Here is a 25,188-nt window from a genome sequence, read left to right on the forward strand (position 1 = left end):
ACCCAAGTTGGTTATAACATCCTCTAGTTTGCCAATTCTAGCGGAATCATGACCTAGTTTTTCGTTAACTGTGGGTTCCATCTCCTTTAAATTTTTCAAAGTCATTCCCACCTTTGATCCATATTGAGTGATTTGATTGTGGACCTTTTTATCCAAATTTTCAACGAGTTCAATCGTAGCAACTTTATTTTCAATGATATCCAGCCTACGCATCACTGATACGTCCATTTTGCATCATGTTTTCATGTTGATATTTATTTCTTCTTGGGCTGTTATTTCACTTCACGGTACAATTCTTATGCCTTTTCTCTCTTATTTTGCAAGGTTTACATGAAGAGGTAGAATGCAGGCAACTGGAATTCTGGCCTGAAAGTGGAGCATGTTTGAGATACCTATTCCGCGCAACTCCAAACGCCGTAAAAATCAACGAGGATTTTTTTCCAGATTTAGAAAAAGTACTGGGCCGAAGAAGCGCGAGAGGGGCGCCAGGGGGTGGCCACAAGCCTGCACGGCGCGGCCACCCCCCCAGGTCGCGCCATGGGGGCTTGTGGGCACCCTGATGGCCCACTTGCCCCCCTCTTTTGCTATATGGAGGGTTTTGTCCAGGAAAAAAAATCAGGGAGGAGCTTTTTAGTGGTTTCGCCGCCGCCACGAGGCGGAACTTGAGTAGAACCAATCTAGAGCTCCGACAGGGCGATCCTGCCGGGGAAACTTCCCTCCCGGAGGGGGAAATCGTCGCCATCGTGATCACCAACACTCCTCTCATCGGAGGGGACTCATCACCATCAACATCTTCATCAGCACCATCTCATCTCCAAACCCTAGTTCATCACTTGTAACCAATCTCCGTCTCGCGACTCCGATTGGTACTTGTAAGGTTGCTAGTAGTGTTAATTACTCTTTGTAGTTGATGCTAGTTGGATTGTTTGGTGGAAGAGTTTATGTTCAGATCCTTGATGCTACTCATTACCTCTCTGGTCATGAATATTATTATGCTTTGTGAGTAGTTACTTTTGTTCCTGAGGACATGGGATAAGTCATGCTAATAGTAGTCACGTGAATTTGGTATTCGTTCGGTAATTTGATATGTTGTATGTTGTTTTTCCTCTAGTGGTGTTATGTGAACGTCGACTACATAACACTTCACCATTATTTGGGCCTAGAGGAAGGCATTGGGAAGTAGTAAGTAGATGATGGGTTGCTAGAGTGACAAAAGCTTAAACCCTAGTTTATACGTTGCTTCGCAAGGGGCTGATTTGGATCCACTAGTTTAATGCTATGGTTAGACTTTGTCTTAATTCTTCTTTCGTAGTTGCGGATGCTTGCGAGAGCGGTTAATCATAAGTGGGATGCTTGTCCAAGTAAGGGCAGTACCCAAGCGCCGGTCCACCCACATATCAAACTATCAAAGTAACGAACGCGAATCATACGAACATGATGAAAACTAGCATGACAGAAATTCCCGTGTGTCCTCGGGAGCGTTTTTCCTCCTATAAGACTTTGCCCAAGCTTGTTCCTTGCTACAATAGGGATTGGGCCACTTTGCTGCACTGTTGCTACTTTTGTTACTTGTTGCTTGCTACAAATCATCTCACCACACAATCACTTGTTACCGACAATTTCAGTGCATGCAGATTTTACCTTACTGAAAACCACTTGTCAGATCCTTCTGCTCCTCGTTGGGTTCGACACTCTTACTTATCGAAAGGACTACGATTGATCCCCTATACTTGTTGGTCATCAATCACATGTTCCAAAGTTAAGGTAGTTCCATTAACCATGAGTGCGGGTGAGCCTACCAAATTTATTAAGGCACCGTAAGAATCAACGGTATGGCTACCCAAGAAATTTCCATCTACGATTGTGTCAAGAACATACCTATTCCAAGGGTAAATTCCCACATAAAAGTTGCGAAGCAGAACGGTAGTAGATTGCTTACGAGTAGATCTACTCTGAGCATTGCAAATCCTATACCAAGCATCCTTTCAATTTTCTCCCTCATTCTGCTTGAAATTAAGATCTTCGCTCTCGGGAGTATCGTTCAAAGCGATAGGACTAGCCATAAGGATAGTCAGACTATCCCACACAAGCAAACAGAAAGCAAGCGAAAGAAAAGGGCAAACGAAAAAGGCAAATATTTTTGTAAATTTTTGTTTTTCAGAAGTGGGGGAGAGGAAAATGAGAGGCAAAAAAGTAAATGCAAGAGATGAGTTTGCGACAGTTACTTGGATAAGCTTCACTTAGAATAGTCCCCGATGCCAGAAATTGACACGTTGAAGGAAGACTATTCTTGACTTGATACTCCCAGGCAACGGCACCAGAAATTCTTCTTGATACCTCTTGAGCTTGCGCTGGTTTTTCCCTTGAAGAGGAAAGGGTGATGCAGCACAGTAGCAGTAAGTATTTCCCTCAGTTTGAGAACTAAGGATCAATCTAGTAGGAGTATCAAGGCAAGTCTCCAAAGTACCTGCGCAAAAACAAACAAACTTGCACCCAACACTATAAAGGGGTTGTCAATCCCTTCACGATTGATTGCAAGAATATGAAGTGCAACAAAGTGAAAGTGTAGAGCTGAAAATATGAAGTGAAGTAGACCCGGGGGCCATAGTGTTCACTAGAGGCTTCTCTCATCATAGCAAATATTACGGTGGGTGAACGAATTACTGTCGAGCAATTCATAGAACCGCGCAAAGTCATGATGATATCTAAGGCAAAAATCATACATATAGGCATCACGTCCGAGACAAGTAGACCGATAATGTCTGCATCTACTACTATTACTCCACACATCGATCGCTATCTAGCATGCATCTAGTGTATTGAGTTCATAACAAACAGAGTAACGCCTTAAGCAAGATGACATGATGTAGAGGGATAAATTCATGCAATAGATATAAACCCCATCTTTTTACCCTTGATGGCAACAACACGATGCGTGCCTCGCTACCCCTTCTGTCACTGGGTGAGGACACCGCACGGTATGAACCAAAAACCAAGCACTTCTCCCATTGCAAGAATTGTAGATAAAGTTGGCCAAACGAAACCCACAACTCGAAGAGAATTACAAGGATACGAAATCATGCATATAAGAGATCAGAGGAAACTCAAATAATATTCATAGATAATCTGATCATAAATCCACAATTCATCGGGTCTCGACAAACACACCGCAAAAGAAGATTACATCGGATAGATCTCCATGAAGATCATGGAGAACTTTGTATTGAAGATCCAAGAGCGGGAAGAAGCCATCTAGCTACTAGCTATGGACCCGAAGGTGTGTGGTGAACTACTCACGCATCATCGGAGAGGCAATGGTGTTGATGAAGAAGCCCTTCGTGTTGGAATCCCCCCTCCGGCAGGGCACCAGAACGTGCCCATGGTGGGATCTTGCGGAGACAGAAGCTTGCAGCGGCGGAAAAAGTGGCTCTCTCCCGTGGTTTCAGATTTTTAGGGAATTTATAGGCGGAATAAGTAGGGCAAAGGAGCCACGGGGGGCCCACAAGCCCGGTAGGCGCGATCCCCCAGACCGTGGCTAGGGGGCTTGTGGCCTCCCCTGGGATCCTTTGCCTTGGTTCTCAAGTTCCCTGTGTATCTTCTGTTACGGAAAAAATCATTCCGAAGATTTTATTCCGTTTGGACTCTGTTTAATATTCTTCTCTGAAAAGGGTCAAAAAACACAAAAAAACAGGAACTGGCACTTGGCACTGAGTTAATAGGTAGTCCCAAAAAAGATATAAAATGCATACAAAACATCCAAAGTTGACAAGATAATAGCATGGAACCATAAAAAATTATAGATACGTTGGAGACGTATCAATAGTCAGAAAACCTTGACTATCCTTGATCAATTGGCTAGCCAACTAGAGGCTTGCTAGGGACATTGTTTTGTCTATGTATCCACACATGTATCTATGTTTTCACTCAATACAATTATAGCATGGATAATAAACGATTATCTTGAAACAGGAAATATGATAATAACTATTTTATCATTGCCTCTAGGGCATATTTCCAACAACCTTAACATCAATATTCTTACTAAAGCACGATTACTCATCAACATGACTCACATATCATATCGTCATATCTCAAGACCATTACTAAGAATCAAGTTTATTTTTTCCAATGATCTTCATGAAAGTTTTTATTATATCCTTGTTGGATATCTATCACTTTGGGACTATTTTCACATGTTGCTTTTGAAAAGCTCAAACAAATTTAAGTGAAGAACATGAGCATACTTTTTCTTTCTCTCAAAATAATCTAAGTGAAGCAAGAGAGAAATTATTAAAAAAGTTACTAACTCCCAAATAAATCTAAGTGAAGCATGAGAGAATTTCTTTAAAAATAACAAAGCACACCGTGCTCAAAAAGATATAAGTGAAGTACTAGAGCAAATCCATGGCTCTAAAAATTTAAGTGAAGCATAGGACCAAGCATAGCATAATTTTTGGCTCTGTAAAAAAGGTGTGTACAGCAAGGACTCAAGACTTAAAACACAAAGCAAAACAAGCAACGACTCATATCATACAAGACGCTCCAAGCAAAACTCATAATATGTGACGAATAAAAATATAGTTCCAAGTAAAATACCGATGGTTGTTAGAAGAAAGAGGGGATGCCACTCGGGGGCATCCCCAAGCTTAGTTGCTTGCTACTTATAGAATATTATCTTGGGGTGCCTCGGACATCCCCAACCTTAGCCTTTTTCTAATCCTTATTCCTTCATCCATCGTAAGATCAGCCAAAACTTGAAAACTTCAATCACACAAAACTCAACAAAACCTTCGTGAGGTCCATTAGTATAAGAAAGCAAACCAATACTATAAGTACTGTTGCAAACCTATTCATATTTTATTTTTGCATTATATCTACTGTATTCCAACTTTTCTATGGAAAAAATCATCAAAGAAAACCATAGAATCATCAAAACAAGCACACAACGCAAAGAAAACAGAATGAGTCAAAAACAGAACAGTGTGTAGCAATCTGACTACTTCGAATACGTATGTAACTCCAAAAATTCGTCAAAATTAGGAAGACATGAATAATTTGTTTATTAATATTCTAAAAAATAATAAACTCAAAATAACTCTTCTGATAAAAACGAAAAATAATTTCGTGAGCGCAAAAGTTTCTGTTTTTCAGCAAGATCAAATCAACTTTCACCCAAATCATCCCAAAGGTCTTACTTGGCTCAAACACTAATTAAAACAAGAAAATCACAATTATTAGAGAGGTAATAATGTGTCAAGAACTCAAAAACAGAAGAAAAAACAAAAGCATAAAAATAAAATTCGGTTCCCTCCCAACAAACACTATTGTTTAACGCCCCTAGCTAGGCATGATGATTTCACTGAAGCTCGCATAAAAGTAGTAATTGAGATATGCAAAGGAGCTTCAAGAATAACATGAAAAACACATTTAAGTCTAACCCACTTCCTATTCATAGGGATTTTTTGATCAAACAATTTATGGGAACAAGAATCAACTAGCATAGGAAGGCAAAACAAGCATTACTTCAAAACTGTAAACACATAGAGAGGAAACTTGATATTATTGGAATCCCTACAAGCATATGTTCCTCCCTCATAATAAATTTTAATAGCATCATGAAGGAATTCAACAATATAAGTATCATATAAATGTTTTATCTTAATGGTCCACATGCATGCAAAGTTAACACTCCAAAATAGTGGGTTTATCATTAACTAAAGTCATGACCTCTCAAAACCCACTTCTATAAAAAAATCATAAGATTGAACACTCTACAAAATAGTGGGATCAATGATGCCTAAAGTTGACACTCTTCCAAGCCAACTTTCAGTGTCATAATCATCAAGAGTATTAAATAAATTATCAAGATCATAAGAAGCATTATCACCCCAATCATGATCATTGCAATAAGTAGTGGTCATGGCAAACTCATCAAATATAGCATCCACAAGCATGTGGGTTTGCATATCATTAGCACAATTAATATTAATAGAATTTATAATAATATCATTGCAATCATGCTTTTCATTCAAGGAAACATCGTGAATCACTTCATCACAATTTTCAGATTCACGAATCTCAAGCAAAACTTCATGGAGATAATCAAGCACACTCAACTCACTAGCAATTGGTTCATCATAATTGGATCTCTTGAAAAGATTAGAAAGTGGACGAGAATCCATATCAATAGATTTTTAGCAAGCAAAGATGCAAGCAAATAGAAGGCACATGGTAACACAAGTAGACAAAAAGAGATCCAACGAGAAAAAAGCGAATAAAACGACAACTTGGTGAAGGGGGGGAGAAGAAAACGAGAGGCAAATGGCAAATAATGTAAATTGGAAGGAGATGAGATTTGTGATTAGGAACTTGGATGATGTTGAAGATCCTCCCCGGCAACGACGCTAGAAATTCCTTTTGGTGTCTGCTAGAATTACGCCGGTATTTCCCCAAAGAGGAAGGGATGATGCAGTATAGCGATGGTTGGTATTTACCTAAATGATGAGACCAAGGTTATCGAACCAGTAGGAGAATCTCCTCACACCATGTAAAAAAAACCTGCACACAGATAACAAATACTCGCAACCCGATGTGTTAAAGGGGTTGTCAATCCCTTTCGGGTACGACGCCTCAAGATAGGCAAATAACGTGAGGTAAAAGTGGTAGATAGGATAAATAGATCGCAGAACAAATAAATTACAGCAAGGTATTTTTGTATTTTTGGTTTAATAGATCTGAAAATAAAAGCAAAGGAAAGTAGGTCGCAAAGGCAAATATGATGAAAAGAGACCTGGGGGCCGTAGGTTTCACTAGTGGCTTCTCTAGAGAAAAATAGCAAACGGTGGAAAACAATTACTGTTGGGCAATTGATAGAACTTCAAATAATCATGACGATATCCAGGAAATGATAATTATATAGGCATCATGTCCAAGATTAGTAGACCGACTACTGCCTGCATCTGCTACTATTACTCCACACATCGACCGCTATCCAGCATGCATCTAGTGTATTAAGTTCATGGAAGAATGTAGTAATGCAATAGGAACGATGACATGATGTAGACAAGATATATTTATGTAGAAGTAGGCCCCATCTTGTTATCCTTAATAGCAACGATACATACGTCTCGTTTCCCTTTCTGTCACTCGGATCAAGCACCGTAAGATCGAACCCATCACAAAGCACCTCTTCCCATTGCAACATAAATAGATCAATTTGGCCAAACAAAACCCAAATATCGGAGAAGAAATACGAGGCTATAATCAATCACACATATAAGACATCAAAGAAGACTCGAATAACTTTCATGGATAAAAACATAGATCTAATCATAAACTCAAAGTTCATCGGATCCCAACAAACACACCGCAAAAGACTTACATCATATGGATCTCCAAGAGACCATTGTATTGATAATCAAGAGAGAGAGAGAGAGGAAGCCATCTAGCTACTAACTACGGACCCGTAAGTCTAGAAAGAACTACTCATGCATCATCGAAGAGTCACCAATGGACATGATGAACCCCTCCGTGATGGTGTCTAGATTGGATCTGGTGTCTCTGGACTCTGCGGCGGCTGGAATTGATTTGCGTCCCCCTCCTTAGGGTTTCTGGAATATTGGGGTATTTATAGAGCAAAGAGGCGGTGCAGGAGGCCAACGAGGAGGGCACAACCCACCGGGGCACGACTGGGGGGTCGTGCTCCCATCGGAGCTCCCCTCGGGTGCGTTCCTGGCCCACTGGATGCCTTCTGGCCCAAAAAAACCACAAAATTTTTCTCTACATTTGGACTCCGTTTGGTTTTGATTCCGTGCGATGTAAAAAACATGCAGAAAACAACAACTGGCACTGGGCACTATGTCAATATGTTAGTACATAAAAATGAAATAAAATGACCGTAAAATGATTGTAAAACATCCAAGAATTATAATATAACATCATGGAACAATAAAAAATTATAGATACGTTGGAGACGTACCGCATGTCTTGCTAGCAAGACTGTGCAAGATGTCATCACTCTGCCTTCTCTTGGCCCGCATGGTGAGCCCATAACCCACAGTTCCACATAATCAAAACGTGACTCTCATGTACATCTTTGACTCTAAAGTATCTTTTGCACTTGGCTTCATGTGAATTTCCCGAGCCACCATCCAATGGGACGATATATTCTTGTATCAAACACAATATTTATTTTCGTTTCTCTAAACCCCCCCTTCATCTCTGTTTAGGCATCAAAAGATTGCCTAACCGTTTGAAACCTTGGTACCATCGCAAGTTACTCTCAATGAATTCCGTGAGTTACAACTTGAGGAATAATTCATGACTTCTTCCCTGAGTCCGCTGTCAAATGCCCAACTCGTTGTAGCTACTTGCTTCCAAAGTTTTCTCTATTATTGCATTCGTAGGACAATGACGATCCTGAAGGAAGGATGACGACTCCATCAGGTTGACCTTAATAAAAGTAATGAAGACATCAACAAGAAGGACCTACCTCTTCAATGAGAGCAACAAAGACAAGGAGACTCATTGGAATTTCGTAACCAAACATCCCCCTTACCCCTACCTCTTAATTCTCGGGACAAGAATTTCTTTTAGTGGTGGAGAGTTGTGGCATCCCCGGGTTATGCTACACTGATCAATGTAATTAAGCTATAGTAACCCTCTGGGATTAAGCTAATCCATTTTGTTAATTCAAGTATGATCACTGTTGAATCAAACCCTAATTCATTTTTTTTGCAATTCATTTGAAAAGTGAAATTAAAAGTTTGGCAAACTTGTAAATAAAAATCATGAATGGGTTGAAAATATTCCATAAGGAATTATGGAATTGTAACCAACATTTTTTGAATTATTTTGGTGTCGCAAAATAAATAAAACTAGGGCCAAATTAATTATTAAATGCCTTGTTGCAATTTTACAGTTTTCAAATAAATTCTAAAAACCCCAAAACACTATGTGGCACCAACAAAAATTGCAAGTTGGATATTGGACCTTGTACCATATTTTTAGAAGGGTATTTTTTGTACAAATTAAATGAAACAGAAAATAAAAAAAGGTAAAATAAAAACAAATGAAATAAAAATAAAGTAAAACCCCCCCCTCGTGGGCCTTAGCGCACCTCGCCGGCCCAACCACCCCCACCGGCCGGTAGCCCACCTCTCACTCCCCCTTTGCCTATAAAAGAGGGCCAACACAACCAACCCTACTTTTCCCACTCCCTCTCCCCTCAACCCCCACGCACCGGCGGCTCCCTCCCCCCTCGCTAGACCCAGGCCGATCCTGCGCCACCACTGGCCACCTCGCCACTGCACCGTCCTCCTCATCCCCTTCCCAATCGGCCACCACGAGCCTCGCCGTCCCTCCCCTTCAACGGACGTGAGCACCCACACTCCCCTCCTCACCCACCCTCCGGCGAACTCTTCGACCGCTCCGGAAAGACCCACGACGCCGGAAGCATCCCCCCGCGTGTCCCTGGTGTCTCACCATCTCCATTGCCGCACCCGGCCGCCCCGCAGCGCCCTGCTGGCAGCCCGTGTCGCCTTGTGCCCTGGCCTGTTTGCCCATGCCCACCACTGGTCGTGGCTCGTTGTCGCCGCAGCTTCCACTACCCCACCACTGGGTCATGACCCTCCGACCGCTGCTCCCACCTGCGGCCGCATCGCTGGCCTCAGCCAACTTGTCCTCGGCCTCGCCTCGACCCCTCCCTCTTAGTAGTGGGAGTAACTCCCCCCTACTTAGGGCTAATCCCCACTAAACCTCGTGGCTTGATGACTGCTACTGCAACAAAAGACCTTCCAACGGTGCCAGAAACACGTGTTGACGGGAGACTATTCTTGTCTTGATACTCCTCAACAACGACACCAGGAATCCTTCTACTACGGCTACGCCTTAAGGGACTTCCTAGGAAAATATGCAAATGATTTCCCCCGTGGCCTTGGAGCCTTGCATTGTTGTTCCCTCGAAGCGGAAAGGGTGATGTAGTGCAACGGTGGTAAGTATTTCCCTCGGTTTTGAGAACCAAGGTATCGATCCAGTGAAGGAGTATCACAAGTACCTGCACAAACACCTAAGCTTTCTCCCAACGCTATGAAGGGGTTGTCAATCCCTTATAGATTGTTTGCCAAGTGAGAACTGAAAGCAACAAAGTAACAAAGAAAAGTAAAAGCAAAAGTGGAAACGATAGGTGTGAATAGACCCGGGGGCCGTAGTGTTTACTAGTGGCTTCTCTCATGAAAGCAAGTAGACGGTGGGTGAACAAATTACTGTCGAGCAATTGATAGAACCGCGCAAAGTCGTGACGTCATCTATGGCAATGATTATATCTATAGGCATCACGTCCAAAAGAAGTAGACCGATACTTTCTGAATCTACTACTATTACTCCACACGTCGACCACTATCCAGCATGCATCTAGTGTATTAAGTCCAAAAGAACAGAGTAACGCCTTAAGCAAGATGACATGATGTAGATGGACAATCTCATATCTACGTCAAAGCCCACCTTGTTACCCTTGATGGCAACTGCACGATGTGTGCCTTGCTGCCCCTACTGTCACTGGGAAAGGTCACCACATGGTAAGAACCCAAAACCAAGCACTTCTCCCATTGCAAGAATCATAGATCTAGTTGGCCAAACAAAACCCAAGACTCGGAGAGACTTACAAGGATATCAAATCATGCATACAAGAAATCAGCAAAGACTCAAATATATATAACAGATAATCAGATCACAAATCCACAATTCATCGGATCTCGACAAACACACCGCCAAAGAAGATTACATCGGATAGATCTCCATGAAGATCATGGAGAACTTTGTATTGAAGATCCAAGAGAGAGAAGAAGCCATCTAGCTACTAACTACGGACCCGTAGGTATGAAGTGAACTACTCATGAGTCATTGGAGGGGCGATGATGTTGATGTAGAAGCCCTCCAACTCCAAAGTCCCCTCCGGTAGGGCACCGGGAAGGGTCTCCAGATGAGATCTCACGGAAACGGAAGCTTGCGGCGGCGGAAAAGTGTTTTCATGGATTCCCTGATTTTTTTCTGTATTTTAGGGAATATATAGGCGAAGGAGCTAGGTAAGGGGGCGCCAGGGAGGCCACAAGCCTGCTAGCCGCCGCCCCCTGGTGGCAGCTACAGGGCTTGTGGGCCCCTTGTAGCTTTCCTGGCTTGGCCCTCAAGCCCCCTGATCTTCTTCCATTCGGGGAAAATTTATTTTGGGGATTTTATTCCGTTTGGACTCCGTTCCAAAATCAGATCTGAAAAGACACAAAAACACAGAAAAAACAGGAACTGGCACTTGGCACTGAATTAATAAGTTAGTCCCAAAAATGATATAAAAGGTACATAAAACATCCAAAGATGACAAGATAACAGCATGAAACCATCAAAAATTATAGATACGTTTGAGACGTATCAAGCATCCCCAAGCTTAACTCCTGCTCGTCCTCGAGTAGGGAAGTGATAAAGAATGAATTTTTTACGCTTTCATGCTACCTAGCATAGATGTCCTTTGTAACTCCTCTTATGTGACGTGAATGTTCAGATCCATTAGATTCAAAACAATAGTTTGCTATTGACGTGGAAGCAGTAATACTTCAAGAAAACTAGCAAGGTAATGAAGAACTTTCAAAATAACAAGGCCAAAAGAAAGTTATCCCTACAAAAGCATATAGTCTGGCTATGGTCTATCATCATTGCACAACGAATTTAAATCATGCACAACCCCGGTATTGGCCAAGTAATTGTTTTCACACCTTTACTTTCTCAAACTTTTTCAACTCTCACGTAATACATGAGCGTGAGCCATGGTTTTAGCACTATGAGTGAAATGGAGTGTGGTGGAGCTTGCAAGACAAACAAGGAAAATATGATCACATTAACTAGGCATATCAATGAGCTGTGGAGATGCTCATCAATAGATATCAATGTGAATGAGTAGGGATTGCCATACAAATGATGCACTAGAGCTAAGAGTATGTAAAAGCTCTTAAAGAAAACTAGTGGGTGTGCATCCAACTTGCTTGCTCACGAAGACCTAAGGCAATTTTGAGGAAGCCTATCATTAGAATATACAAGCCAAGTTATGTAATGAAAATTTCCCACTAGCTATATGGTGGTGACAAAATGAGAGACTCTCAATCATGAAGATCAGGGTGCTTAATAAGCACAAGTGTGGAAGGATAGTAGCATTGTCCCTTCTCTCTTTTTCTCTCATTTTTTTTAATGGGCTCTTTGGCCTCCTTTTTTTTATGGGCATCTTTGGCCTCTTTTATTTCCTCACATGGGACAATGCTCCATCAATGATGATCATCACACTTACAACTCAAAACTTAGAGCAACGATGACTCTATATGGAATGCCTTCGGTAGTGTACCGCGACAATGATCTAGCATGGCATAGACATTAATGGAAACATCGTGCTAGCTATCTTACGATCATGCAATGGCAATGTAGAAGTGGTGGCACATGTCATGGTGGTAGTTGCATGGAAATATATGACTTTGAAAAAGCCATAGTAGGTAGGTATGGTGGCTGTTTTGAGGGAGGCTAATGGTGGGTTTTGTGCACCGGCGAAAGTTGCACGACACTGAGAAGATAGTGATGGTGGAAGGTGAAAGTGCATCTAAACCATGGACTCAACATTAGTCATGAAGAACTCATATACTTGTTGCAAAAGTTTTATTAGTAATCGAAACAAAGCATTCAACGCATACTCCTAGGGGAAGGGTTGGTACGTATAAACCATCGCGCGATCCCGGCCGCCACACAAAGGATTACAATCAATAGACTAATAATTCTCAGACTTCATCACATAGCAGTTCACCATACGTGCATGCTACAGGAATTACTAACTTCAACACAAGTGTTTCTAGATCCACAACACCTTACTAGCATAACTTCAATATTACCAAAACCACAACTCAAAACTAATTGAGATGAATCAAACTTCTCTAACTATTCAATGCACATGAAGGTGGAAGTTTTCGTATCCCTTTGGATAACTACCCCTTTGGAGACTACTTTCAAAGCATAGATCAACTACCAAGCCACGCACCCCTGTGCTCTAAAAGATATAAGTGAAGCACATGTGAGCTGAATTGTCTACCAAAAGATATAAGTGAAGCTCGACAAAATCACGGTGTGTGCATGTCTCTCTCTCTAGGTGTGCAGCAAGGATGATTCTGACACAACAAAGTAAAAGACTCCTACGATACAAGACGCTCCAAGCAAAAACACATAACATGTGGTGAATAAAAATATAGCCCCAAGTAATGTTACCGATGGATTGAAGACGAGAGAGGGGATGCCTTCCCGGGGCATCCCCAAGCTTAGGCTTTTACGGCATCCTTGAATCTCTTGGGGTGCCTTGGGCATCCCCAAGCTTGAGATCTTGCCACTCTTTATCTTTTTGTCCATAAGAACTTCACCCAAAACTTGAAAACTTCACAACACGAAAGTTAAACAGAAACTCGTGATAACATTAGTACAAGAAAGCAAACCACCACTTCCTTAGGTACTGTAGCAAACTCAAATTCTACTTGTGCTGATGTTGGGTTACTATACTTTCAATCTTCCATGGCTAATACCCCCCGATACTATCCATAGTTTCATCAAAATAAGCAACCAACACAACAAAAACAGAATCTGTTAACAGCAGACCAGTCTGTAGCAATCTATATGTTTTGTATACGTATGGTACTTAAACAATTCTGAAAAATTAGGACAGTCTGAAGAATTTGCGTAGCTATCAGCAGAAAAAATAATCAACTCCAAAGCTCTTACAGAAAACAAATGAAAATTCTTTTCGTGAGAAGAAAGTTTCTGTCTTTTCCAGCATGACCAAACGATCATCCCCAAGACTAATCATAACGGTTTTGCTTGGCACAAACGCAAAAAGAAACATAAAAACACAATCATAAGAGAATTATGAAAGTGTGGAAAACGCAAAACAGAAAGAAAAAGGATAGATTCGTTGGGTTGCCTCCCAACAAGAGCTTTTGTTTAACGCCCTTAGCTAGGCAAAAGGTGATGGAATCACGTATAGTCATCTTTGGTGCTCAAACCATAAGTAGCCCTCATCATAGATTCAGAAGGCAATCTTATTTTCTTTCTAGGAAAGTGCTCCATGCCCTTCTTTAAAGGAAATTGAAATCTAATATTCCCTTCCTTCATATCGATGATAGCACCAATAGTCCTTAGGAAAGGTCTACCAAGAATAATGGGACATGAAGGATTGCAATCTATATCAAGTACAATGAAATACATGGGTACATAGTTCTTATTTGCAACAATAAGAACATCATCGATCCTTCCCATGGGTTTCTTGATAGTAGAATCCGCAAGATGAAAATTAAGAGAACACTCTTCAATCTCATGAAAACCAAGAATATCACATAAAGACTTTGGAATCGCGGAAACACTAGCACCCAAATCACACAAAGCATTGCACTCATAATTTTTGATCTTGATTTTTATAGTAGGTTCCCACTCATCATGAAGTTTTCTAGGTATAGAGACTTCTAGTTCGAGCTTCTCTTCAAGAGATTTCATCATAGCATCTACGATATGCGCGGTAAAGGCTTTGCTTTGGCTATAAGCATGTGGAGAGTTTGCAATGGATTGCATCAAAGAAATGCATTCAAACAAGGAGCAATTATCATAATTGAATTCCTTGAAATCCAAAGTGGGAGTTTCATTACTACCCAAATTTTTGATTTCTTCTACTACACTCTCCACACCTTTATCATCAACATGGGTAGACTCTGAATCATTGGGGCGATTTTCAACCAAAGTGGACTCATATCCAGCCCCTTCATCAATAGGTTTGACACGCGAAAACAAAGATTCAAGAGGATTCACACCAAGCACTTTAAGATCTTCGTGATTTGCATCACTAGAACGCACCCTTTTAAACCATTCATGCCTAGCACGAATTTGGGCGGTTATTTCTATGCTCTCATTCATGGAGATACGCATAGCTTTCAAAGTTTCATCCAAGTTGACCTTGGGAGGAGCGCATCTAACTTTCAAAGGATCAATATCACAAGACTGTTGGAATTATGCCCTAGAGGCAATAATAAATATAGTTATTATTATAATTCCTGTATCAAGATAATCGTTTATTATCCATGCTATAATTGTATTGAATGAAGACTTATATACATGTGGAGATACATAGACAAAACAGTGTCCCTAGCAAGCCTCTAGTTGGCTAGCCAGTTGATCAAAGATAGTCAGTGTCTTCTGATTATAAAGAAGGTGTTGTTGCTTGATAACTGGATCACGTCATTAGGAGAATCACGTGATGGACTAGACCCAAACTAATAGACGTAGCATGTTGATCGTGTCATTTTGTTGCTACTGTTCTCTGCGTGTCAAGTATTTGTTCCTATGACCATGAGATCATATAACTCACTGACACCGGAGGAATACTTTGTGTGTATCAAACGTCGCAACGTAACTGGGTGACTATAAAGATGCTCTACAGGTATCTCCGAAGGTGTTCGTTGAGTTAGTATGGATCGAGACTGGGATTTGTCACTCCGTGTGACGGAGAGGTATCTCGGGGCCCACTCGGTAATACAACATCACACACAAGCCTTGCAAGCAATGTGACTTAGTGTAAGTTGCGGGATCTTGTAAGTAAAGATACTTGCCGGTAAACGAGATTGAAATAGGTATGCGGATACTGACGATCGAATCTCGGGCAAGTAACATACCGAAGGACAAAGGGAATGACATACGGGATTATATGAATCCTTGGCACTGAGGTTCAAACGATAAGATCTTCGTAGAATATGTAGGATCCAATATGGGCATCCAGGTCCCGCTATTGGATATTGACCAAGGAGTCTCTCGGGTCATGTCTACATAGTTCTCGAACCCGGAGGGTCTGCACACTTAAGGTTCGACGTTGTTTTATGCGTATTTGAGTTATATGGTTGGTTACCGAATGTTGTTCAGAGTCCCAGATGAGATCACGGACGTCACGAGGGTTTCCGGAATGGTCCGGAAACGAAGATTGATATATAGGATGACCTCATTTGATTACCGGAAGGTTTTCGGAGTTACCGGGAATGTACCGGGAATGACGAATGGGTTCCGGGAGTTCACCGGGGGGGGGGGGGGGGTAACCCACCCCGGGGAAGCCCATAGGCCTTGGGGGTGGCGCACCAGCCGTTAGTGGGCTGGTGGGACAGCCCAAGAAGGCCCTATGCGCCATAGGAAGAAAATGAAAGAGAAAAAAAAGAGGAGGTGGGAAAAGGGGGAAGGACTCCTCCTTCGAAACCTAGTTGGACTCGGTTTGGAAGGGGAGGGTTGCCCCCCCTTGGCTCGGCCGAAGCCCTTGAGGGTCCTTGGACCCCTAAGGCAAGGCTCCCCCTCTTCCCCCTATATATACGGAGGTTTTAGGGCTGATTTGAGACGACTTTTCCACGGCAGCCCGACCACATAACTCCACGGTTTTTCCTCTAGATCGCGTTTCTGCGGAGCTCGGGCGGAGCCCTGCTGAGATAAGATCACCACCAACCTCCGGAGCGCTGTCACGCTGCCGGAGAACTCTTCTACTTCTCCGTCTCTCTTGCTGGATCAAGAAGGCCGAGATCATCGTCGAGCTGTACGTGTGCTGAACGCAGAGGTGCCGTCCGTTCGGCACTAGATCGTGGGACTGATCGCGGGACGGTTCGCGGGGCGGATCGAGGGACGTGAGGACGTTCCACTACATCAACCGCGTTCACTAATGCTTCTGCTGTACGGTCTACAAGGGTACGTAGATCACACATCCCCTCTCGTAGATGGACATCACCATGATAGGTCTTCGTGCGCGTAGGAAACTTTTTGTTTCCCATGCGACGTTCCCCAACAAAGACATCCTATCAACGTTCTTAGCCAAATCGTCTATTTTGAGTAGTTTTTCCTCTATGGACGCATTGAAAATCTTTTGAGAGTTTATGAACTCTTTGATATTACTCTCTAAATTAGAGGGTAATTTGTTGTGATTTACATAAGTGTTGTTGTAGGAATTGCCATAATTGTTAGAGGAGTTACTAGGAAAAGGCCTTGGAACATAGTTTCCTCTAAAGGCATTGTTGTTGCCAAAATTGTTCCTACCAACAAAGTTAACGTCCAAACTAGCGTTGCTACTCTCAATCAAGGAAGATAGTGGCATGTCATTAGGATCTAAAGGAGCGTTTCTACTAGCAACCAAATTCATCAAGTCGTCCATCTTAGCACTAAGCGAGTTAATTTCTTCTATAGCATGTACCTTTTTGCTAGAAGGTGACCTTTCAGTGTGCCACTGAGAGTAGTTGGTCATGATATTGTCTAGGAGTTTTGTAGCGTCTCCTAACGTGATTTCCATGAACGTTCCACCTGAGGCAGAGTCCAAGATATTGCGAGAGGCGAAATTCAAGCCAGCGTAAAAGATTTGTATAATCATCCACAAACTCAAGCCATGAGCGGGACAATTTCTAATCATAAGCTTCATCCTCTCCCAAGATAGTGCAACATGTTCATGATCAAGTTGCTTGAAATTCATGATATCGTTACGTAAGGAGATGACCTTAGCTGGCGGAAAATACTTGGATATATAAGCATCTTTGCACTTATCCCAAGAATCGATACTATTTTTGGACAAAGAATAAAACCAAGTTTTTGCGCGATCTCGCAACGAGAAAGGAAAAAGTTTCAACGTAATCACGTCATTATCCACATCTCTTTTCTTTTGCATATCGCAAAACTCAATGAAGGTATTGAGATGGGATGCGGCATCTTCACTAGGAAGGCCACAAAATTGCTCTTTCATAACAAGATTCAGCAAAGCTGCGTTGATTTCATACGATTCCGCACTAGTGGCGGGAGCAATCGGAGTACTAATAAAATCATTATTATTCGTACTCGAGAAGTCGCAAAGTTTGGTGTTTTCAGCCATGGTGACTTCAACAAACAAACAAGCACACAAGCAAGCAAGAAAACTGGCAAAGGGAAACGGCAAAAAGGCAAAAGGCAAAAGAAAACGGCAAAGGAGAAAGGCAAATGAAAACGGCAAATGTGAAGTGGGGGAGAGGAAAACAAGAGGCAACTGGCAAAAAAAAAGTGAATGCAACAGATGAGTTTGTGAGACCTACTTGGATAGATCTCTCCTTCCCCGGCAACGGCGCCAGAAATACTTCTTCTACTGCAACAAAAGACCTTCCAACAGCGCCAGAAACACGTGCTGACGGGAGACTGTTCTTGTCTTGATACTCCTCAACAACGGCATCGGGAATCCTTCTGCTACGGCTATGCCTTAAGGGACTTCCTAGGAAAATATGCAAAGGATTTCCCCCGTGGCCTTGGAGCCTTGTGTTGGTGTTCCCTCGAAGCGGAAAGGGTGATGTAGTGCAGCGGTGGTAAGTATTTCCCTCGGTTTTGAGAACCAAGGTATCGATCCAGTGAAGGAGTATCACAAGTACCTGCACAAACACAAAAGCTTGCTCCCAACGCTATGAAGGGGTTGTCAATCCCTTATAGATTGTTTGCCAAGTGAGAACTGAAAGCAACAAAGTAACAAAGCAAAGTAAAAGCGAAAGTGGAAACGATAGGTGTGAATAGACCCGGGGGCCGTAGTGTTTACTAGTGGCTTCTCTCATGAAAGCAAGTAGACGGTGGGTGAACAAATTACTGTCGAGCAATTGATAGAACCGCGCAAAGTCGTGACGTCATCTATGGCAATGATTATATCTATAGGCATCACGTCCAAAAGAAGTAGACCGATACTTTCTGAATCTACTACTATTACTCCACACGTCGACCGCTATCCAGCATGCATCTAGTGTATTAAGTCCAAAAGAACAGAGTAACGCCTTAAGCAAGATGACATGATGTAGATGGACAATCTCATATCTACGACAAAACCCACCTTGTTACCCTTGATGGCAACTACACGATGTGTGCCTTGCTGCCCCTACTGTCACTGGGAAAGGTCACCACACGGTAAGAACCCAAAACCAAGCACTTCTCCCATTGCAAGAATCATAGATCTAGTTGGCCAAAAAAAACCCAAGACTCGGAGAGACTTACAAGGATATCAAATCATGCATATAAGAAATCAACAAAGACTCAAATATATATCATAGATAATCTGATCACAAATCCACAATTCATCGGATCTCGACAAACACACCGCCAAAGAAGATTACATCGGATAGATCTCCATGAAGATGATGGAGAACTTTGTATTGAAGATCCAAGAGAGAGAAGAAGCCATCTAGCTACTAACTACGGACCCGTAGGTCTGAAGTGAACTACTCACGAGTCATTGGAGGGGCGATGATGTTGATGTAGAAGCCCTCCAACTCCAAAGTCTCCTCCGGCAGGGCACCGGGAAGGGTCTCCAAATGAGATCTCGCAGAAACGGAAGGTTGCGGCGGCGGAAAAGTGTTTTCATGGATTCCCTGATTTTTTTTTTGTATTTTAGGGAATATATGGGCGAAGGAGCTAGGTGAGGGGGCGCTAGGGAGGCCAAAAGCCTGCTAGCCGCCGCCCCCTAGTGGCGGCTACAGGGCTTGTGGGCCCCCTGTAGCTTTCCTGGCTTGGCCCTCAAGCCCCCTGATCTTGTTCCGTTCGGGAAAAATTTATTTCGGGGATTTTATTCCGTTTGGACTCCGTTCCAAAATCAGATATGAAAAGAGCCAAAAACAAAGAAAAAACAGGAACTCCCACTTGGCACTGAATTAATAAGTTAGTCCAAAAAAATATAAAAGATACATAAAACATCCAAAGATGACAAGATAACAGCATGAAACCATCAAAAATTGTAGATACGTTTGAGACGTATTAATGACAGCAGGGGCCCACGCCCGTGTTAACAAAACCAAAATTATAAAAATAAATAAAAATAAATAATAATAGATATTAATAAATAATTAGTAAATTTATTTATTTAATTAATTAGCTCATTAACTTAATTAAACCTAATTAGGTTAGATAAACTCCCCGTTAAGTTAATGAGTCAATGACATGTGGCCCCGCGCTGTTTAAAACTAACTAAAACTGATTATTTAAGTATGTTAATTAATTAAGTTAAAAATAGTGATGGCATATGGACCCTACATGTTAAGTAATCAAATTTTATATTTAATTAAACATGTTTAGCGAGTGTTAATGGCAACTTGGGCCCACTTGTTAGTTTGACTAGTGAGCACGACTCTTGATTGCTGATGTGAGCATGACATCATGCTGATATAATAAACGTTTTTTTTCCAAATTAAAATAAATCTGTTTAATTTTATAATAATAATAAAACTTTAAAATTTAATATAAAATAATTCGTAACTCAGATGGAAATAATTTGTACATGAAAGTTGATCACAAAAACGAGACGAAGGTGGATACGCTGTCCGTTCATGTGTCACGTGCCCCTAGCATAGCGAACGTTGAATTTCTATCATTTCCATCTGCCGGTAGTAGCCAGAGACCCGGGAAATATCATAGATATTTTCACGATCCGTCCGTGACGTGTAGTACCGTGTTAGCTCATGCCCAGTGCTGCATATTGCCATGCCATGCATCGTGATGCACATGCTTGCCGTTATTTATTGTTTTTGCCCCCTCTTCTCTCCGGTAGACGTCGACACTGACGGTGTTGCCGGGTATGACTACCCTCCTGACGATCAACCTTTTTAAACAGAGCAACAAGGTAAGTAGTCCCCTTGATCATTCATATATCACCCATTCCTTATCCCTCATACTTGCATTAGATTTTGGTATTATTATAGATAGCTCCTATTGTTATGCATAGCCTATCTTTGATAATCTGCTGCCATACTCTACTGTACTTTAAATGCTTAGTATAGATGGACCAGTGATCCCCATTGACCCCTTTGTCCTAGTTTCCCCTGCTTTATCATCGAAGTCTCGATATACTGATCGACGAGACAAGACCCCTCACATCACTCACACCCCTTGTTGTACGACGCTATAGAGCTACTATCGAGTACCGAGGGTGACACCTCTTTACGTGCTCCTGATGTTAGCTATGTAGTGTAGTTAACCGGCGGTGGTTCACGAAGGGTGGTACCTCCTTCACCACTTCCGGTAACGACTCTGTCGTACAACCAATCAAGCGTGGACCATGGAGGGTGATCCCTCCCTGGTCACCTTGACGGTTACATCATTCGGAATCCATCGAGGGTGATACTCAGATCCCTTTGATGTTAAAGCCATAGGGTTACTTGACCTTACTACTTGGAACATGATGAGGTTTGTTGCAAGTGGATTCCCGCATGTATGTGACGAGGCGTGGCCGGACATTCTTGGCCCTTGCCACACATCCTCGAGATGGGCGATGGGACCACAATCGTGGATTTCTGATCATCGCCGCAGTGTTAATTAAAATGCTAATGGGATTTGGGTGTTTGATCTGAGTTGGTCGTTGACCTTTTAGAACTAACCTTCACATGGGAGAAGTTATGGGTACTCAACGTGGTAGTGTGAGTCGAAGCTCTTCAGACGTCAGCAATGGAGCGGCGCGCGCCCGAGTGGTCCACGTAAGAATTGTTCTTGTATTAGAGGTGCAAGGACCAACCTCGGCCGCCCTCGCATCATGCATGAGTGCAAAGGGTGATGGGCCCATGACCCCTGCATGCTTAGGATTTAGATCGACGGGCTGGCCTCTCTGTTGAGCCTAGGTAGGGCTACGACGTGTTGATCTTCCGAGGCCAGGCATGACCGAGGAAAGTGTGTATGGCCAGAGTGTGATTGAGCGTGTTGTTCAATTTGGTGCACCCCTGCAGGGATGAAACTTAACTATTTGAATAGCCATGTCCACGGTTATAGGACAACTTGGAATTGTATCCTGATCTAATACAACAAGAACTGTGACTTAACTCGAATGTTTGGCTCCGAGATTGCTCTGTCGCACGGGGTTGAGGAATAATCTTCGGGCGTGACTTAAGTTAAATTTGCTGTAACAATATGACTATATAATTGTGTTATTGTTCTACTCTCTTCTAATGCTGTAAGACACTGCAAATGCTAGTCTTCAATTTGACTAGTCCCTTCTCTCTATTCTTGCATTGTTGCAGTCTGTCCAGATATAACGCCATTCCTTTGATATTGATGCATACTTAGCATAGTTTTGATGTTAGTCTTGTGAGTACTTTGGATGAGTACTCACCGTTGCTTTGCTCCCCCTTTTCCCCTTGATATGATTACCGCGACCAGATGATGGATCCCAGGAGCCAGCGTATCCCGTCGACAATGACTAGTACCCCGACGGTGCCTACTATTACGTGGAGGCCGCTGATGACCAGGAGTATTTTAGGAGGTTCCAAGGTAGGAGGCTTTCGATCTATGTATCTTTTTTTGCTAGCCTTCTCTAAGGAATAACTTGTTTTTATGTCTGTACTCATGTATTTTTTCCACTCACTCGTGTGTTTCCGAGCTTATGTATTCGAGCCCTCAAGGACCCTGGCTTGTAATATGAAGCTTGTATGCCTTTTATTTGCATCTAGAGTTTTGTTGTGATATCTTCCCGTGAGTCCCTAATGTTGGTCGTACGCATTTGCCTGTATGATTAGCATACGATCAAAATGGGGGCGTCACAAGGATGCAAGCCTATGAAATTGCCAAGTTGTTTAAAGAAAAAGTTAAAAGATGGCATGATAAGAGAATCCAAAAACGATAATTAAATGTTGGAGATCTAGTGCTTTTGTTCAATTCTCGCTTCAGATTCTTTGCAGGTAAACTCCTCTCCAAATGGGAAGGCACATATGTTGTCAATGAGGTTTATCGCTCTTGTCCTATAAAGAGTAATAACTTCAAAGGAAAAAATCCGAGAGTGGTAAATGGTAAAAGAGTTAAGCATTACATCTCATGTACGCCCATTAATGTTGAAACTAACATTATCCAAGTGATAACACGGGAGGAGCACATAAGAGAGACCTTCAGGAACACTCGAAAAAACTAAAAAAGCAGCAGGTATGTGAAACATTAAGAAAACCGACTCCAAAAATTCCAAAAAATGTGTTATGTTGGTTTTGGTATTTTAGAAAAATTATAAAAATAAAAAGGAGTGAGGGGGCCCACGAGGGATCCACAAGGCAACAGGGCGCGACCACCCCTGTGGGCGCGCCCTGATGCCTTGTGGGCACCTCGTGTGCGTCCCGGACTTCGTTTTCTTCCCAAGCACGTGTTCTTACATGGAAAAATCATTATATATACTCCCGATTATTTTGACCACCGCATCGCAAAATTTTCCTCTGCTCTTTTTTCGGGCTGTTTTTTTGACACATCTGGATCGCCATGACAACACCAAGCAACTCCAAGGACAAGTTCTTCGAGAAGGTCTTCAACCTGTACATCCGAGAGGTGATGAAACACCCTCATTCCATTGAGATTCATGAGGGGTGCTTCACATCAGTGACGTCCAAGGACCAAATAAGGAGGGAAGCAAGAAGCCAGGCTTGCGGCGGTGGAGGAGGAGATCTTCAAGTTCCAAGGGATGGTTTAACATGGTTTGAGTGCTAATCACTCTATGATCATGGACTTCATCCGGGAGAACAAGCTGGACACCAAGAATGTGGGAGCGGTTCTCTTCAAGATTCAAGAGCGGATCGAGCATCTCCAAAACCAAATCTTTGACCTACAAAGCTAAAACCGTGAGTATGAATTGAGGTTTAAGAGGGTGAGCATCGCTGCGGATTTCAAGGTCCCGAAGCCAAGTTTTTATTTCTATGATGGTGGTCCAATAACTTGGAAGTTTGAAGACCAACCTGCTGCATCATCACCATCATTTCCCGAGTGGGACGCTTGAGTACATGGGTATGGGCACAACCTTTAGCTTATTCCAAGCTTGGGGGAGGTGCCCCAGTATCGTATCACCATCACTTCCACCATTACCATCTATCTTAGTTTGATCCTTAGTTGTTTCATGATTTAGAGAAATAAATTTCAGATTTGCTTTGCTTAGAATTTTTGCTTTGAGATCCATCTATCCTTGTAATCGAGTATGAGAGTTATATAATAAAGATTAGTTGAGTTTGTGTGCTTACTTGTTCACCCATCATCATAGCATGGCAACATAATGAAATATAAATATCATATGCTTATCTCATAAGAAGTAATGACTTCACATAAAAGGGTATACATGATAAAAGTTGTTGATAGTAAACAAACATAGTATTAGTCATTGATGCAATATAAATAAGATCATGATAGAGGAGAGAAGACTCACATATAAATACGCTATCTTGGACATCTTTTACGATTGTGAGCCCTCACCAAATATTCTACAATGATCAAGTGTTGATGTTGGACATGGAAGACAACATAATGGTTATGGTAATTTACATTCACATAGAAGTTATATGGTCATGGATCCTTTAACATGTGGTGCTTGTTTTAGATCCTTTCTAGCTTAAAAATTCCATGCTAAGTAGAGATACTACTCGTGTATCCATAACCCCGAAACCCAGTATTTTGCCATGAGAGTTCATCATACCTACCTATGGATTGAGTAAGATCCTTCAAGTAAGTTTTCATTGATGCATCAAGCAATAAAAATTGCTTCTAAAACATGTATGATCTTTTATTATAAGGGAACATAAGCTTTGTACGATCTTGTGATGACAAAGAAATAAAAGCGACGGACTGCTTAATAACGTTTGCTATCACAAGTGGCAATATAAAGTGGCATTCCTTTGCATTAAGAGTTGGCACATCCAAAAACTTAAAAGTGCATGACAACCTATGCTTCCCTCTGCGAAGGGACTATATTTTATCTTCAGGAGTTCATTACTGTGTGTGAGCCAATAAAGTTTATTCCTCTTCCTACCTATTAACTCTATAGTGGCAACCATCATTTGTCAAGGAAAGATTTAGACTTATATATCCAAGTGGATGTAGATGATCATGAGTTATTATTGTTGTCATTATCCTTGAGGTAATTAAATAAGTTGGGGGCAAATCATTTAAGGTCCTATCTTCCTATATGTCCTATGGAAACATGAGCTCCATAAATATGTCCCTATTGTGAGCAGCCATAGAAGATTAAATGATAGTTGAGTATGTGAACTTACCAAAAAGAAAGCTCTTACATAGACTCTCCTCTGAAGTATGATGAATTAGGATTTTCCTAGTGAGTGAGAACATAGTTTGTTGATTGTCAATAAAGTTTATGCTTCTTACTCCAATTGTTGTGAA

The sequence above is a fragment of the Hordeum vulgare genome, chromosome 5H, assembly GCF_904849725.1.
Source record: "Hordeum vulgare subsp. vulgare chromosome 5H, MorexV3_pseudomolecules_assembly, whole genome shotgun sequence".
Taxonomy (NCBI): domain Eukaryota; kingdom Viridiplantae; phylum Streptophyta; class Magnoliopsida; order Poales; family Poaceae; genus Hordeum; species Hordeum vulgare.